At 45.4% G+C, this 14558-nt stretch overlaps 1 pseudogene; it reads right to left on the reverse strand.

Moving 5' to 3' along the window:
* Positions 1–537: 537 nt before the first annotated feature.
* LOC133914621 (cationic amino acid transporter 2, vacuolar-like) lies at positions 538–5154 on the reverse strand (annotated as a pseudogene).
* Between the last annotated feature and the right edge of the window lie 9404 nt (positions 5155–14558).

Raw genomic sequence — 14558 nt, forward strand, 5'->3', positions numbered from 1 at the left:
CGGTACTTATCTATTTGCTAATTTACTGAGATCGGTAGCTTGAGGGTACACATGTACAAAAGATCTAAATATACCTTTCAGACAAAACAGCTGCCAAGCATCAGCAGGCATAATCAGGAGTGTATCATCTGTATACTGAATGATTGGGTATATCCCCCCCAAATGAGTCACCAAGAGGATACATGAAAACATTTTTCGGATGATGCATTCAAATAGATTGATGAAGTGAACTCCTCCGGTATATCTATTGCAGTTTAGTTTGTGTACATTTCAGCAACTCTTTCCAGCGTTCACCCATTTCAGTATGAAGGGCTGGCTTACACATGAATTATACACAGCATCACATGATCCAACCAATTGGATTGAGTTTATATACACCACACCTATGCATATACATTCCTCCAGCAATGGATAAACTGATCTGGCTCACTCGACGCACAGCCTACATCTTCCATCCATGAGATCTGGACTCAACAGCAGAGATCAAATAGACCCTTCCTAGTCTTCCTGACTGATAGATATCCAACTATCTGCAGCTTAGAAGGGTCGTGGATGTTCTGCCAACTCTAGAAAATGTACACAAAAAACACCAATCAGCAGCCATATACCAACTCTCATCCATGTGTCGCCGCTGATAAACACACGAAACGAGAAGCGGAGTAAGTCATTTGCAAATCGCTCAAATGCATAGAAAATAGGTTGTTGGATCAGATACTAACCCCAGGTTTATCAACAGATATGTATTTATGAGGATACACATAACTGGTAGCAGTGGGACAAAAGGATACGTGAATCCAGCAGAAAAGTAAACACAGATGTTCTTTATAGTCTGAATATACTGGCAGAATCAAGCAATGATACCATCTCTGGAAAAGAAGAAAAAGAAAAGGGAAGAAACAAGAAGTGTTATGTACAGTTACTAGCAGTACCTCCAGAATGACCAAAAGAGTGCCTGCCATCATCCTGGTCGATCCAGGAGAGCATGCCGAGGCCAGCCAGAAGGATCACACCACCAACGATGCAGCCAATACATATCGGGAGACTGACATAGGAAAGAGATATATATTTGTTAGGACAATGAGGTGTAGGCTATTTGCTGAGGTGAAAAAATCATAAAAGATCAAAATTTCCTTCCAGGCAGTTTAACGAAAGTTGGTACTTACAAGGGCAGCCATGTGGCGGAGGCTGAAGATGTGAAGATCAGAACCCCTACGCACACAGATCCTATGCTGAAAGCGGCTATCTTTCGACGTTTTGTCTCGTCCATCTTGCCTACAGAACTACCATGGAAAGGCGCTCTAGTTAGCTAGCTGAAGTAAATGAATCTATTATGGGAAGATGAAAACCTGAAAACAATTGTGCATACCTCTATATAGTCTTTTCTCAATGAGAGGGTCTATTGTTGATTCTACTACCACAATCGCATCCTTTATTTGACATATGTTGCAGTTCTCATCTCCAAGAGGATCCCTAGATCTTTCCTCATCACATTCGTGGTTCAAATGGAATGATTGTTGCATATAGGGTGGCAAAGGGACCTCATCTGGAGGGACATATCTGAGTATCAAGATCGAGACAGCAACTATGGTGAATGCAAGGAGCGTGCCTACACTGACCTGCAACAAAAAGACCCTATATTTATCTCACTCCACCTAATAGCATTTGTAATGCTTACATGCATGTGTAAGCTTGCAGGAAGTTTATGTTCCATGTAAAAGACTATCGACATTCTCCTCCAAAAAAAAGACTACCAATATCCAGAATATAACAGGCAGCTGGTTCCTTACCATTCCTGCCAACTGTGAAACATCCATTGCAAAAGCCAGAGCAGCTGCACAGATTCCAGTCACAATTGTGCTCTTGACAGGAACTTGTGTCCGCTTGTTAACATGAGAGAAGAAGGATGGCAACAGACCATCTCGTGCCATGGCCATAAGTATTCTAGGCTGCGGGAAATAACAACTCAAATCTTAAATTTACTAGCTAAGTGTCCGTGCGATACAACGAAAACACAAATATTACATCAAGCACAAACTCAAAGTATGGAGATGTCGATGCGCCATAGGAGCGCCATCCAACAAATACGTAATTTCTTCATTTATTTTCATTAGTAAAACGGATCTCATATCCATAGTAGGTAACGAGGTGAGGTGAGGAAGCTGGAGGATAAAGGTAGATAGTAAAAGTGAGTAAATTATTCGAATTTTAAGAATTTTTATTATATATTAGGAGAGTAGGAGAAGAGATGACACGAGAACTAACTCGTATTTTATATACAAGAGATTATGGCACCAAGTCACCAAGTATAGACAAGTCATGCCATGTTGTCTGCCTAGTGCTGATATGGTACGCCATATTGCTGCATCATCTTTTATCACTGATGTGATGTGGCACATCAAAGTTCATTATGACATTGGTCGAATGGGATTCAGTTTAAATTTAACAAATGGGGGCCAATGTAATTGATGGATATACCTGACTTGGAAATCAGACTGCAAATTAAAGAACAACCATTTTCGCAAGAAGGATTTGGAAGTATTCGGCTTTGGCCAGCTACAAGGCTAGGTTCACAATTTATTGCGGAATAACTAGCTGCCAGTGCACTAAGAAATCTACATGCACTAGGATCAAGTCAAATCCCATTGCATTTTCAGACAATGGGTGTCATCAGGAGTTGAAGTCACAGTATGCTTTTTTTAGTTTATACCTGTGGAAGAAGTGAGCCCATCAAGGTCGAACAGAGTGCAAGAACAGCACCACTCGTTACAACATACCTAAAATTAGATGGCAAAGTGCATAAGCCAATGAGGAGTGTGCTACAAGACTGTTATACACAAGGGAGTAAACTAAAAAACAGTACTTACATGGCTCATTGCATTCCATGTTTTGCAAAGGCAGATGAAATAGGAGTATCTGGGTCCATGGCAAAATATGGTACCAGCCCAACAATAACAATGGAAACAGCCATATACAATGAACAACAAATAGCCAATGATGTTCCTATTCCCAATGGCAGGTCTCTCTGTGGATTCTTTACCTGCAAGGGTGGGGGGGGGGGGGATGAACTACTCTGTAAAGGAAGTACACAATTTTGGCAAATGGGATCTTCCTTACCTCTTCAGCTGTACTAGTAACTGTATCAATGCCTATGTATGCAAAGAAAACTGTTGCTGATCCAGCAAGCATTCCATTTACTCCATATGGGAAATACCTGTTCAGACACGCATAAGCGCACTAGTAATCAATCTCCCCAAAAAAAGAAAAAAGCACCAAGAATTTATGCATTACCCATCAGAAACCTTATAGCCGACCCATCCTATCTGGAAGCCAATATAACTACCAGCTACAATAACAAATACCATCACACAAGCATTCAGAACTGTTATGATTCCTTGTGCAAATGAACTCTGCAACAATTCAAATAGAATGGTCATCAACGGTCCTATAATTGAGGAGGAAAAAAGTGAACTTATGAATTGACCAAAGTAGCAACCTCTTTTATTCCCATGCACAGTACAACAGTCACAACAAAACAAGAATGGCAGCACAGGGATCAACAATGATATCAAACCATGGAAGCTGATGGCGTGCTAAAATCCATGCCAAACTATCTGGTCCTCCAAAAAACAAGGCCTGAAAAGACATATAAAGTTCATCAAAATAGGAATATAGGATATCTATGATTCAAAGGATTGATGAAATGCCATGGAAACAAGCTGGGTGCTAGAGAAATCACACTTACTAAATTGGGGGATATGCCGCGAGCAACAGCAGATCCACCAATAGTATATTCCAGCACTAAAGCCCAACCAATCAACCAGGCAACACTAGATAAATAAAACGACCATGTGAGTTCATTCTAGGTCTTTGTTTATAGGACCTTAAGCTGCAAACTTCTTCATTTGCATATTACACAACAGCAAAGTTCACCATATCTTGGCTTATCCAAAAGAGATAGTATTTCATTCATCGTAGAAGAATGCATAATCCAAAAGAGATAGTATTTCATTCATCGTAGAAGAATGCATAATCCCCAAGAAACATTGTGCCACTCATTTATGCAAAATCCAGAAGAAAAAATTTCTCAGTAAAGAATGGACTTACTAACCACTGATGGATTGGCTACATCGAATCAATGGAGAACAATGAAGAACTTAACCAAATTGCAAGATTGTGGGCACAATGTAGAGGCGTGATGCTACGACCAGGCATAAAGACACCTTAACTTGGAGATGGACGGCAGATGGCAATTATATTGCTCGCAGTGCTTACAAAGTTCAATTTTAGGGCTTACAAGAAAGCACAACATGCAACAACTTTGGAAGGCTAGAACTGAACAGAAATGCAAGATTTTCTTTTGGATTCTCCTACAAAATAAAATTCTTACCACCGACAATTTGGCGAAAAGAGATTGGCCCCGGAATCAATCATGCCCTCCATGCGATCAAGAAAACGAAACCCCAGTACACGTGTGCAAAGATTGCATTTTCACTAAAGAAGTCTGGTTCTATATATCTCAAAGCCCGGTTGTCTTCTTTGACTGTATTTTCCTTTTCTGCTTTGCGGACTACCTTTACTCCTTCTCTAATAAGAACGGCAGAACTCCAGCCACCGTTTCGAAAAAAATAAAACATGTTGATGAATTGCAGATATTGTTCTTTGGTGTTTGTTGTATTACTCCACTATCCTTCCTAATTCCATCTAAGGTACTAAACTCCTGGATTCAAAATTGAAGCAATAGAAGCAGGGCTCTCCAAAATTGTCTGCTGCACCATCTCATCGATCTCTGCTGTCAGGCCAGTTCTTTTATAAGATGGACGTGCTCCTCTATGGCACTTCGAACATCTCCAAATCCTTGGGCTTGTCCATCTCTTTCAGCCATCCCAGACGGCTCTTCTGTCCATCAGCAACATGAAGGTCGCAGATCTCATCTGCGCGTACAAGACAAACTGGCGTTAACTACTCATGCGATTTTGCATTGGTACACCTACTGGGATCTCAAGACAAGTCTCTGTAGTTCTGTTGGTCTTCTGAGAGGAGCTGCCGGAAAGATGGCTTGCTTGGATCATGGTGGGAGAAAGGGAAATCCTGCAGGTAGTCGGTGCAGTCCCTATCCTCGGAATATCGGGGGCCGAGGACGTCGAGCCGGTGCATGTTCCCACCGGGCTTCACTCCGGGTACAACACCAGGGCGTTGCACGGCGCGCTGAGGTCGGCGTCGAGTGCCAGCTTCGCCAACCTCACTGCTGCCAGTATTGTACAAGTACTCATGCAGTCATGGCCCATGGGCGGCATGTTGTGCAGTGCAGTGGAGCGAGGCTGTAGGACTGCAAATGGATGGAAATGCATGTAATGTGGCCACCAATCGATGAGGAGCGGCTAGCTTAGGTGATCACCGTATTATCTCAATCGACAATGCCCTGTCCAAAGCTGACAGAACGAGACATGAGCCATCATATCACATGCACAAAACAGTCCAGTGACCATCGAGTAGTCCACCGAGAAGAAAAGCCAGGGACAGAACGCGTGCCGACCCGTGTTTGTGTTTCCTAACTCATCGACGGGAAGTGAGAGACGCCGTATCCAAGTGTCGAACACACTGTACTGATCTAGAGCACTTTCATTCGTTTATATGGAAGATTAATTCATAACAATATGTTCGTAAATAGACTGAGTATCTTCGAGTGCAGTGATTAATCACGAGATGGGACAATCAATGTATACGGGTTCGGACCTTCGATTAGAATAATACCCTATGTCCTATAGGGGTGTTGCTGCTGTATATTGATGATCTCGAGTATAGGTAATGTGGTTAAATCTATTACAAAGAGTATATCAGATCTGGTCTAACCTAAAGCTAGGGTCGTCGAGTACCTTCTCTGATAGGGTCTTGATGCTTGCCTCAAGTTCTCTCTTCCTGTGTTTTCCTTGTGTGTTATTCTCGTATCCTCTGTTCTCGTCCTCAGCCTTTTCGCCTTATATAGGGGTGAGGTACCGACTCCTATCTAGCCATGGTCGATATGGAGTTGTCTTCCTTGACATCCAAATAGATAGATCTTTTTTTAAGTACTAACCGCATCGAGTTAGGTAACTAATTAAAACATTCCTGATATGTACTTCCGTGATTCCGGCTGTATCAGGCACCGCTAATTTGGTTCCGTGATATCTAAAACTTCTTAATACATGTTGTACATACACTGTTCGTATATGATATATTCGTTATGTGCATATATCCCATAGTTAGATATTCGACATTAGCCCCCTAACTCTACTCAGGAGGAGAGGTTTCCATAAGCGCCCACTCGAGTACCGGCAAGTTTAAACTTGGTCGAGTAAAGTGGATCAGTCTCATGGTCGAAGGAATCGAGCATAGGCGGGTACTTCCTCGAGTATTGAGTGGAAGCTCAGTTGGGTCGAGCGCCCTGTGGCTAACCGCACTTGAGACTTGAAGGAAAAGACTAAAGAACTCAACTGATCGACACCCGACTCCAAGTAGAGTTAAAAAAAACCTTTCAAAATTTGAAACGACGGGTGTAGGCGCATTTAATGAGGGCAGAAGGGCGTGCAGAGATTCGCACGTCGTCATCATACCGCTTTTTATGCCAGTCGAAGCATGGTAAAAACGGACGTTGTTATCGAAGAGACGGTAAATCTTCCTTTTCCGAAGCGGAAACATCTTCTGTGTCGTACCTTAAGACAAGGCCTATTTATCTGAGTAGAAAGCGCTATTGTTCTACTCTCGTGACATCCATTGCAACCTTGCCCTTCGATCTCATCCACCATTGTTCGCGTTCTACTCGGAGACCTTCATCTTTTCCGCCTTTGCCAAAACCTTGCCTTTAGATCTCCTCTCCAAAGTTTTTCGGCATCATCTACTTTTGTTCAAGGATTTTCGTCACCTTCCCTGAGTCTCATGGCTGAGAATCCCGACTGGGCTGCTCTGCCATTAGGAGTACTAGAAATCATCTCCAACAAGCTGCTGCACCCGAAGGATTTCGCTTTCTTCCGTTGTGTTTGCACTTCTTGGCGTGAAGTGCAAAAGGTGGCAGAGTTTGCGCCATGGATCATGAAAGGACCATTTCTGCACAATGATGGCTTGATCAGGGTGCATCGTCTGGGGAGCGAAGCAATTTTTGATCTTCGTTTCCGAGGTTTAGTCGGTAACAGTTAGGAGATAGTCGGGGCCTCAAGCGGGCTCTTGATCATCATCGAGCGAGGGCACCAGATCAAGAGCAGAGTGATCAACCCAGTGACAGGATGGTTCTCCGACCTTCTGCCACTTTCTTATGATGCGTTTTGGGTAAGCCTGGAGGGATGTGTGATGCGGACGGGAAACTATTCATCATTGTTTGCCCAAGGATGCCATGTTTCCATCTTCAGATGACAAGGGGTGTGCATGTGTTTCTTGTCGATGGTCCACTGCGCTGGTTCCAAATCTTCAGTAGCAAATTCTGGTGGCGCATTGCTGATTTCCTAGATGGGGTTGCTTTAGGGGATCCATCTGGAGTCATTGCAGCATTGGAAAAGTCGATGTCGGAGTACGAACTCTGGCAGCCTGGTTTGGAGGGCACTCGACTTATCTTGGATGAGACTCGCGTGTTTTTCTTGAAATCTTGGGGCGACCAAATCGATGATCCTGCTGAACACAATGCTCAGACACCAGTTTCTATTCATGCTTTTAATGATGACATTTGGGAGCCTCTCGACTGGAAAGCTATCCCTTGGATGAAGGACAAAACAATTTTGGATGAAGGACAAAACAGTTATGTTGGGCTTGACTTCTGAGGTTGTCCCTCCGATACCAGGAATTACCAACCCTGGTCGAACTCTAGGCTTCCGTTGAACAAGTCTAGCTTATGACCGAGATGAATACTCGGTGCTCGAGATTTCGCACCCCGATGCTATTTCTAGGACGGTCAAATCCCTTGAAGGGAATTTTAAGTTGCGTTCTTGTAGGTGGATATCTCCTAAGCTTTTCCCTTAAATATGTAATAGGCTTCTTCTTGTTTGATAATTGTATTGGAGGCGCTGCTGATATTTTGCCTGTCTAATATGCTACCACTACTATTTCCTTGTCTATGAAATAGAGTTTAGCACGAATAGATGCAAAACCGATCAAAGCGTGCTATCGTTATTCTCGAGATTGATCAATGGTACATCTGTGATGCCTGAAATCATAGCTAGACAAGTCATTAGATGTGCGGCCCTCGAGTACTTAAGAAGACCGTAATAGTAAGGAAAAAGACTAACACAGAGCTTAGATCATATCGGATTTTCTGTAAACTTTTATCAACTTGCGTATTCAATCAGCACATAAACATGAACTCGATAGAGAGCACAAGTGAGGCAGACTAGGACTTCAGAACCCTTTTGGCCGTTTGGCGTGAGATGTCTAACAATCTCCGTGTCGTTATGCCTCCTGAGGTATAATTGTCCGTCATCGACCCAACATATATGTCTATGTTGGTTCTATTCAATGTGATCGACGCAGAGCCAGATAAAATTTTGCAAAAAACATGGTATTATGATGTAGCCCCCGACTCTATGGTCGAGGAAGAAATTACTCGATCGGAGAGTAAAAAAGGACATACCTGTACCATTTGGTCCATAATGTAGTCGAACAAAGAGTAAAGTTCCAGCATCAAAGGTATGCGATGTAGCCCCCGACTCTCTGTTTGATGTGGCAACCAAGACAAAGAGTAGAGCATATGTATCGACACACCATCCTCGACTGAATACTCGAGAGTGCAATCCCCCGAGCATTATTATTTTAACTACGATGTGAATATCGAGTGGGCTCAAACCGTCGGGCAGGTGGGCATTAAAAACCCACTCCCATTTGTGCTCGTTTTCACTGCAATCTTGATTTGACACGCCATAATGACCGCCCATCCCTCTTTGTAGAGATGAGACAAGCCATAATAACGTCTTGACTTCGCCGAACGTGCTACGCGCCCGAGGCGACGCCATCATTTCGAATCCTAACTACTACGTTTATACAGTAAGACCCATTCCCCACGCTATAAATAGAGGGGACTCAAAGCCATCTATCTTTCATATCACCCCCCTTTGCTCCTTTGTCCATTGCCTTCTAGGATTTGTAGAGCTTGAAGCCATGGCCTCCACTCCATCTCCTCCTCATGAACTAATCCCAGAAGTCCTTTCCCCTAGGCCTCTTGCCATGGTCCCTCCTAAGATCATCATTGTTTTCTCCGACGAAGAGGACTCGAGTGGTAGGCCTAAGAAAAAGAGGGAAGAAGTGTCCACCGCAAATAATCGTCATCCCCCCATTCAGTGCGTTAGCCATTACATCAAGGCCTATGCTTCAATCCAAATGGCGCAGCGCTCCGCACGGGGGAGGATTGAGGATGGTGGTGATCTCGACCGGATCATCGACTAAGCCGCCATCGAGGTCTTCGATGGTGGAGCCTTCACGTCATCACCGACTAGGGAGGCATGGTCGTCTTCTTCGTTGACAACCGCCAGATCGCCCTCGCACTAGCCAGAAGACCACTCGGCATCACCGGTGTCCGTCATCAGCTCCAGTAGGGCCTTCACCTCGGCCACTTGTCTTGGCCCTTATGCTGGTCGGCGGCCGATTCCTGGGGTGATCAGCTGCCACCCGAGGGAGGAGTATAAAAGGTTCCTTGACTCGTTCAAGGGAGAATAAGGTTTTTTCTTTAAAGATCTAAGCTGATCCTTTATATCAATTTTGCACTAGCCACATGGATTAGCGAGAACGAGAAAAACTATGTAGTCGAGTAGCCAACTGAATCGAATGTAATTGACTTACATGTAACATATCTTTTCTATGAATAAAACTTTCAGAGTCGGCCGATGTTCCACGAGGGCTCGAGTATCTCGCCATTTGGAGTAGATAGTCTTACCGATCCAGGTCGAGTGACCTCGACTACTATGTAAGGTCCTTCCCACTTAGGCGATAACTTGTGGTGCTGGGTCTGTTTCTGCACCTTCCATAGGATGAGGTCCCCAGCAACGAGTTGCATGGGTTGAATTTTCTGGCCTTGATATCTACGCAATGCCTGCTGATACTTGGCCGCTCAAATAGACGCTCGATCTCGGTACTCCTCGTGTAGATTTATGCCATCCGCTCGTAAGTGCTCCTGCCCTTCTTCAGAGTAATTTTTCACTCGAGGTGATCTGAAATGCAACTCAGTCAGGAGCACTGCTTCCGCTCCATAAACCAAGAAGAAAGGAGTTTCACCAGTGGCCATATTAGTCGACGTACGAACGGCCCATAGTACCGAGGAAAGCTCTTTTACCCAGCATTTCGAGTAAGCCTTTAGCCTGTCAAAGACCCGAGTTTTGACACCCTGCAAGACTATACCATTAGCACGCTCAACTTGACCATTACTCTACGGGTGAGCTACTGAGGCGAAACAAGTCTTAATGCCGAATTCTTTACAGAATGCAATAAAGGTTCTGCTTCTGAACTGGCTACAGTTATCCATAATTACCCAATGCGGAATGCCGAATCGAGTAATTATGCTACTCATGAATTTCTTGGCCGCTTCTGCGGTTATTTTTCCTACGGGTTCGGCCTCTATCCACTTGGTGAACGTGTCGATAGCCACGAATAGAAACTTGTAACCACCTTGGGCCCTTGGGAACGGTCCCAGGATATCCAAGCCCCAAACGGAGAAAGGCCAAGAAAGAGGTATTGTTTGCAGAGCTTGGGCTGATCGAGTGGTCTGCCTTCCGAAAAATTGGCAGCTTTCGCACTTTTTGACCAGCTCGGAAGCATCCTGGAGAGCAGTCGGCCAATAGAATCCCTGGTGGAAATTTTTTTTGACCATGGTGCGAGAAGACGCATGATTACCACATGTGCCTCCATGGATATCGAGCAATATTTTATTGCCCTCTTCCTGAGTGATGCACTTCATCAAGATTCCATTACTCCCCTTTCGGTAGAGCTTACCGTCTACCAAAATGTAGAGCTTGGATTTACAAGCAACTTTCTCGGTAGACGCATTATCATTAGGGATGTCTCGACTCTCGAGATAGGCTTGGTATGGAGTCATCCAAGTCGGGTTGTGTTCAAGTAGTGCAGCATCCGTGTTTGCGGGTTCTGCCTCGCTGACCTGACCAGACTGCTGGTCGGGTTGGGCAGCATCCGTTCGTCGAACTGTCGGGACAGATGGTTTAAGGAGTTTCTCAACGAAAACCCCTATGGGTACCGGTGCTCGAGAAGAAGCGAGTCTAGCAAGTTCATCCACACCAGAGTTATCACTGATGTGCGTCACTTCTAGCCCTTCGAACTTTTGCTCGAGTTTTCGCACCTCGAGTAAGTAAGCCGCCATGTTGTCGTCCAAGCACTGGTACTTCTTTTGAACTTGGTTTACGACTAGCTGTGAGTCCCCTTTCACAAGAAGTCGTTTAATCCCAAGTGATGCAGCTATGCGGAGCCTGTTTACCAATCCTTCATATTCTGCAACATTATTAGAGGCTTTAAAGTCTAACTAAACAACGTACCTGAGTTTGTCGTCCGTTGGAGATTTGAGCACAATGCCAGCCCCTGAGCCTTGGAGCGTGAGCGATCCATAAAAAAAGAGCGTCCAGTGATCTTCGACCATGTTTGGCCTTTTTTCCTCAACGCTTGTCCATTCAGCAATGAAATCTGCTAACACTCTGAATTTCACGCTTGTGCGTGGTGCGTAGCTTACGTTGAACTCATTTAGTTCTACCGCCCATTGCGCGATTCGTCCAGTAGCTTCCCGATTGTGTATTACATCCTTTAGCGGATACATCGTTAAGACCGTGATCCTGTGCGCTTGGAAGTAGTGCCGTAATTTCCGGGAAGACATCAAGACTGCATATATCAGCTTCTATACTTGCGGGTATCGTAGCTTAGCATCATGTAGAACTTTGCTCACATAATAAACAAGTTTTTGGACCTTGGCCTTTTTCTCGGGGCATTCCCGTTCGACCGCCAGTACAGTGCTTACGACTTGTGGGGTAGCTGCAATATACAAAAAGAGCTCCTCTTTCTCGTTAGGCGGTGTAAGAATCGATGGGGAAGATAAGTACCTTTTTAAGTCCTAGAAGGCGTGTTTCGCTTCCTCTGTCCACTCGAATCGGTCTTGTTTCTTCAACAACCTGAAGAAAGGCATTCCTCGCTCGCCCATCCTAGAGATGAACCGACTAAGAGCAGCGATGCAACCTGTCAGTTTCTGAACCTTCTTCAGTGTTCGAGGTGACCGCATCTGGTCGAGAGCCTCAATTTTGTGTGGGTTGACCTCAATGCCTCGACTTGACACCAGGAAGCCGAGAAGCTTGCCGGACGGCACATCGAACATGCACTTTTTGGGGTTGAGCATCATGCGATACTTCCTGAGGTTGTCGAAAGTTTCCCCGAGATCGTTAACCAATGCGTTTCTGGTTTCCGACTTGACTACAACATCATTGACGTATGCTTCTACATTGTTCCTGATTTGGGGTTGTAGATAGTTTTGAATACACTTTTGATATGTAGCACCAGCGTTTTTTTAAACCGAAAGGCATATTTACATAACAAAATACACCGAAGGGAGTAGTAAAAGTTGTTTTCTCCGCATCCTCTAATCCCATGCTAATTTGGTGATACCCTGAATAGGCATCTAGAAAACATAGTAATTCGCAGCCTGCCGTAGAGTCGATGATCTGGTCGATGCGCGGGAGAGGAAAAGGATCCTTGGGGCAAGCTTTGTTGAGGTCGGTGAAGTCGACGTACATTCTCCATCTGCCATTGGCCTTCTTGACGAGGATGGGGTTCGCAAGCCACGTAGGATGACGTACTTCTCGAATGAAGCCCGCCTTTAGAAGTTTATCGACCTCCTCCTAGATGGCCCGCTTCCTATCTTTCACAAATCTTCACTACTTTTGCACCACAGGCTTGGCGCCGGGTTTAACATCTAGTCGATGCTCGATCACCTCCCTGGGGACCCCAGGCATATCGGACAGTTGCATTGCGAACACGTCTTGGTTTGCCTAGAGGAAGGTGACGAGCTCAAGTTCCTATTTGGGGTCAAGATTGACCCCGATCTTAACCATCTTAGATGGTTCAGACGGATCTAGGGCACTACCTTGACGCAACCACCGGTCTTCTTACCGTTGACGCCATCGTTGATCTTGCCTTCGGCATCGTCGGACTTAGAGGTGCTAGCAAGACTTACGAGCCTGGAGTTTTTGTCCTCAACGACATCTTGGTGCCTTTGACGCTTAGAATTTGCGTCCTTGGGGATGATAGCCACTCGACCAAAGTGTTTGACCATATCCAGGCTTTGCTTGTCACTAAACTGATGGATAAAATCTCGAAGAGATTCACTGTCGCCTTGGTGTAGCTGGTGGAGATCATTCTCCGTTCCTGGTCACTCGAATGTGCCTTAGAAATTGGCTATGAACTGAGCCTTGAGTTTTGCCCATGAACTAATCGAGTTGGGCGGCAAGTTTAGCAACCAGGACCTTGCGGGTCCATCGAGGGCGGTTAATAGGTAATTGGCTATTACTCGATTGTCACCACCGGCTGCTCGAATAACAGTGGTGTAGATCTGCAACCACTCGTTGGGATTAATTTTCCCGTCATATTTCTGGATCGGGCCCACTTTGAACTTCTCGGGCCACCGAATTGACCGAAGTTCGTGTACAAAAGCCTCGCAGCCTCCGTTGAACTCATCAGGAGGACGTGGTGGGGGATTTTCACGCCTGCCTCTTCGAGCAGGGGAGTCATGTCGACCATCCCGTCCCGTAGATCTGCGGTCATAGTAGCGGCGATCATCTTCACGGCATTCTTCACGGTGGTTTTCGATCACCATCCATAGATCATGCCGATTGCGAGGAATATGATTCCTCAGGTCTTTTTGATTTCCGCACCTATGGACAAGGCAGTTACAGTTTGGCCCACATTGTCATGTTCGGGCTTGACCACCTGAGCTTCCCGTCTGAGATTCCCCTACTCGAGAGCATTCCCGCTCGTGGCTCCTCGAGTGGGACCATACTGACTGGGGGGCCTAGAATTGCTGGGATTATTTGCTCGAGCAACTTGGATCTGAGCTGCATCGAGTAGGGTCTTGACTTGATTAACCATAGGGGTTAGCGGATTTGCCAGATCTAACTCTGGAAGGGATCGAAGGATCAGATGCGCTCCTCGTATGTTAGCATCCGGAGTATTGAACACGTCGTTACCAAGGCTCGGTGGTGGTCAGTGGTGGTCAAGCCGATGAGGCTTCATGGTGATTGTTTGGAGGGAGCTTCTCCCTTAAGCCGTAAGTCGTCATAGGCAAAGGCGTACCCACCGGAAATCGCCGAGAGAGGCCAGGAGGCATCTGTTCTTACGTGGTCTGCCGGTGAAGGGTTATGTCGGGTGCACACAAGGCTCCAACTGTGGATGTTTCTGGTGATAACTCAGCGCCGGTACCGTTAGGGGCGACAGCTATTGTCAGATCTTTGGGAATTTTCGTGCCATGGTCGACTACGGCCTCTGGATCTATTGCCATTGGGTCAGTTGATGGGGGGTCATTGCTTCTAGCCATATACACGAATCGACCTGTTCGGTTGCTCTGG

The sequence above is a fragment of the Phragmites australis genome, chromosome 4, assembly GCF_958298935.1.
Source record: "Phragmites australis chromosome 4, lpPhrAust1.1, whole genome shotgun sequence".
NCBI lineage: Eukaryota > Viridiplantae > Streptophyta > Magnoliopsida > Poales > Poaceae > Phragmites > Phragmites australis.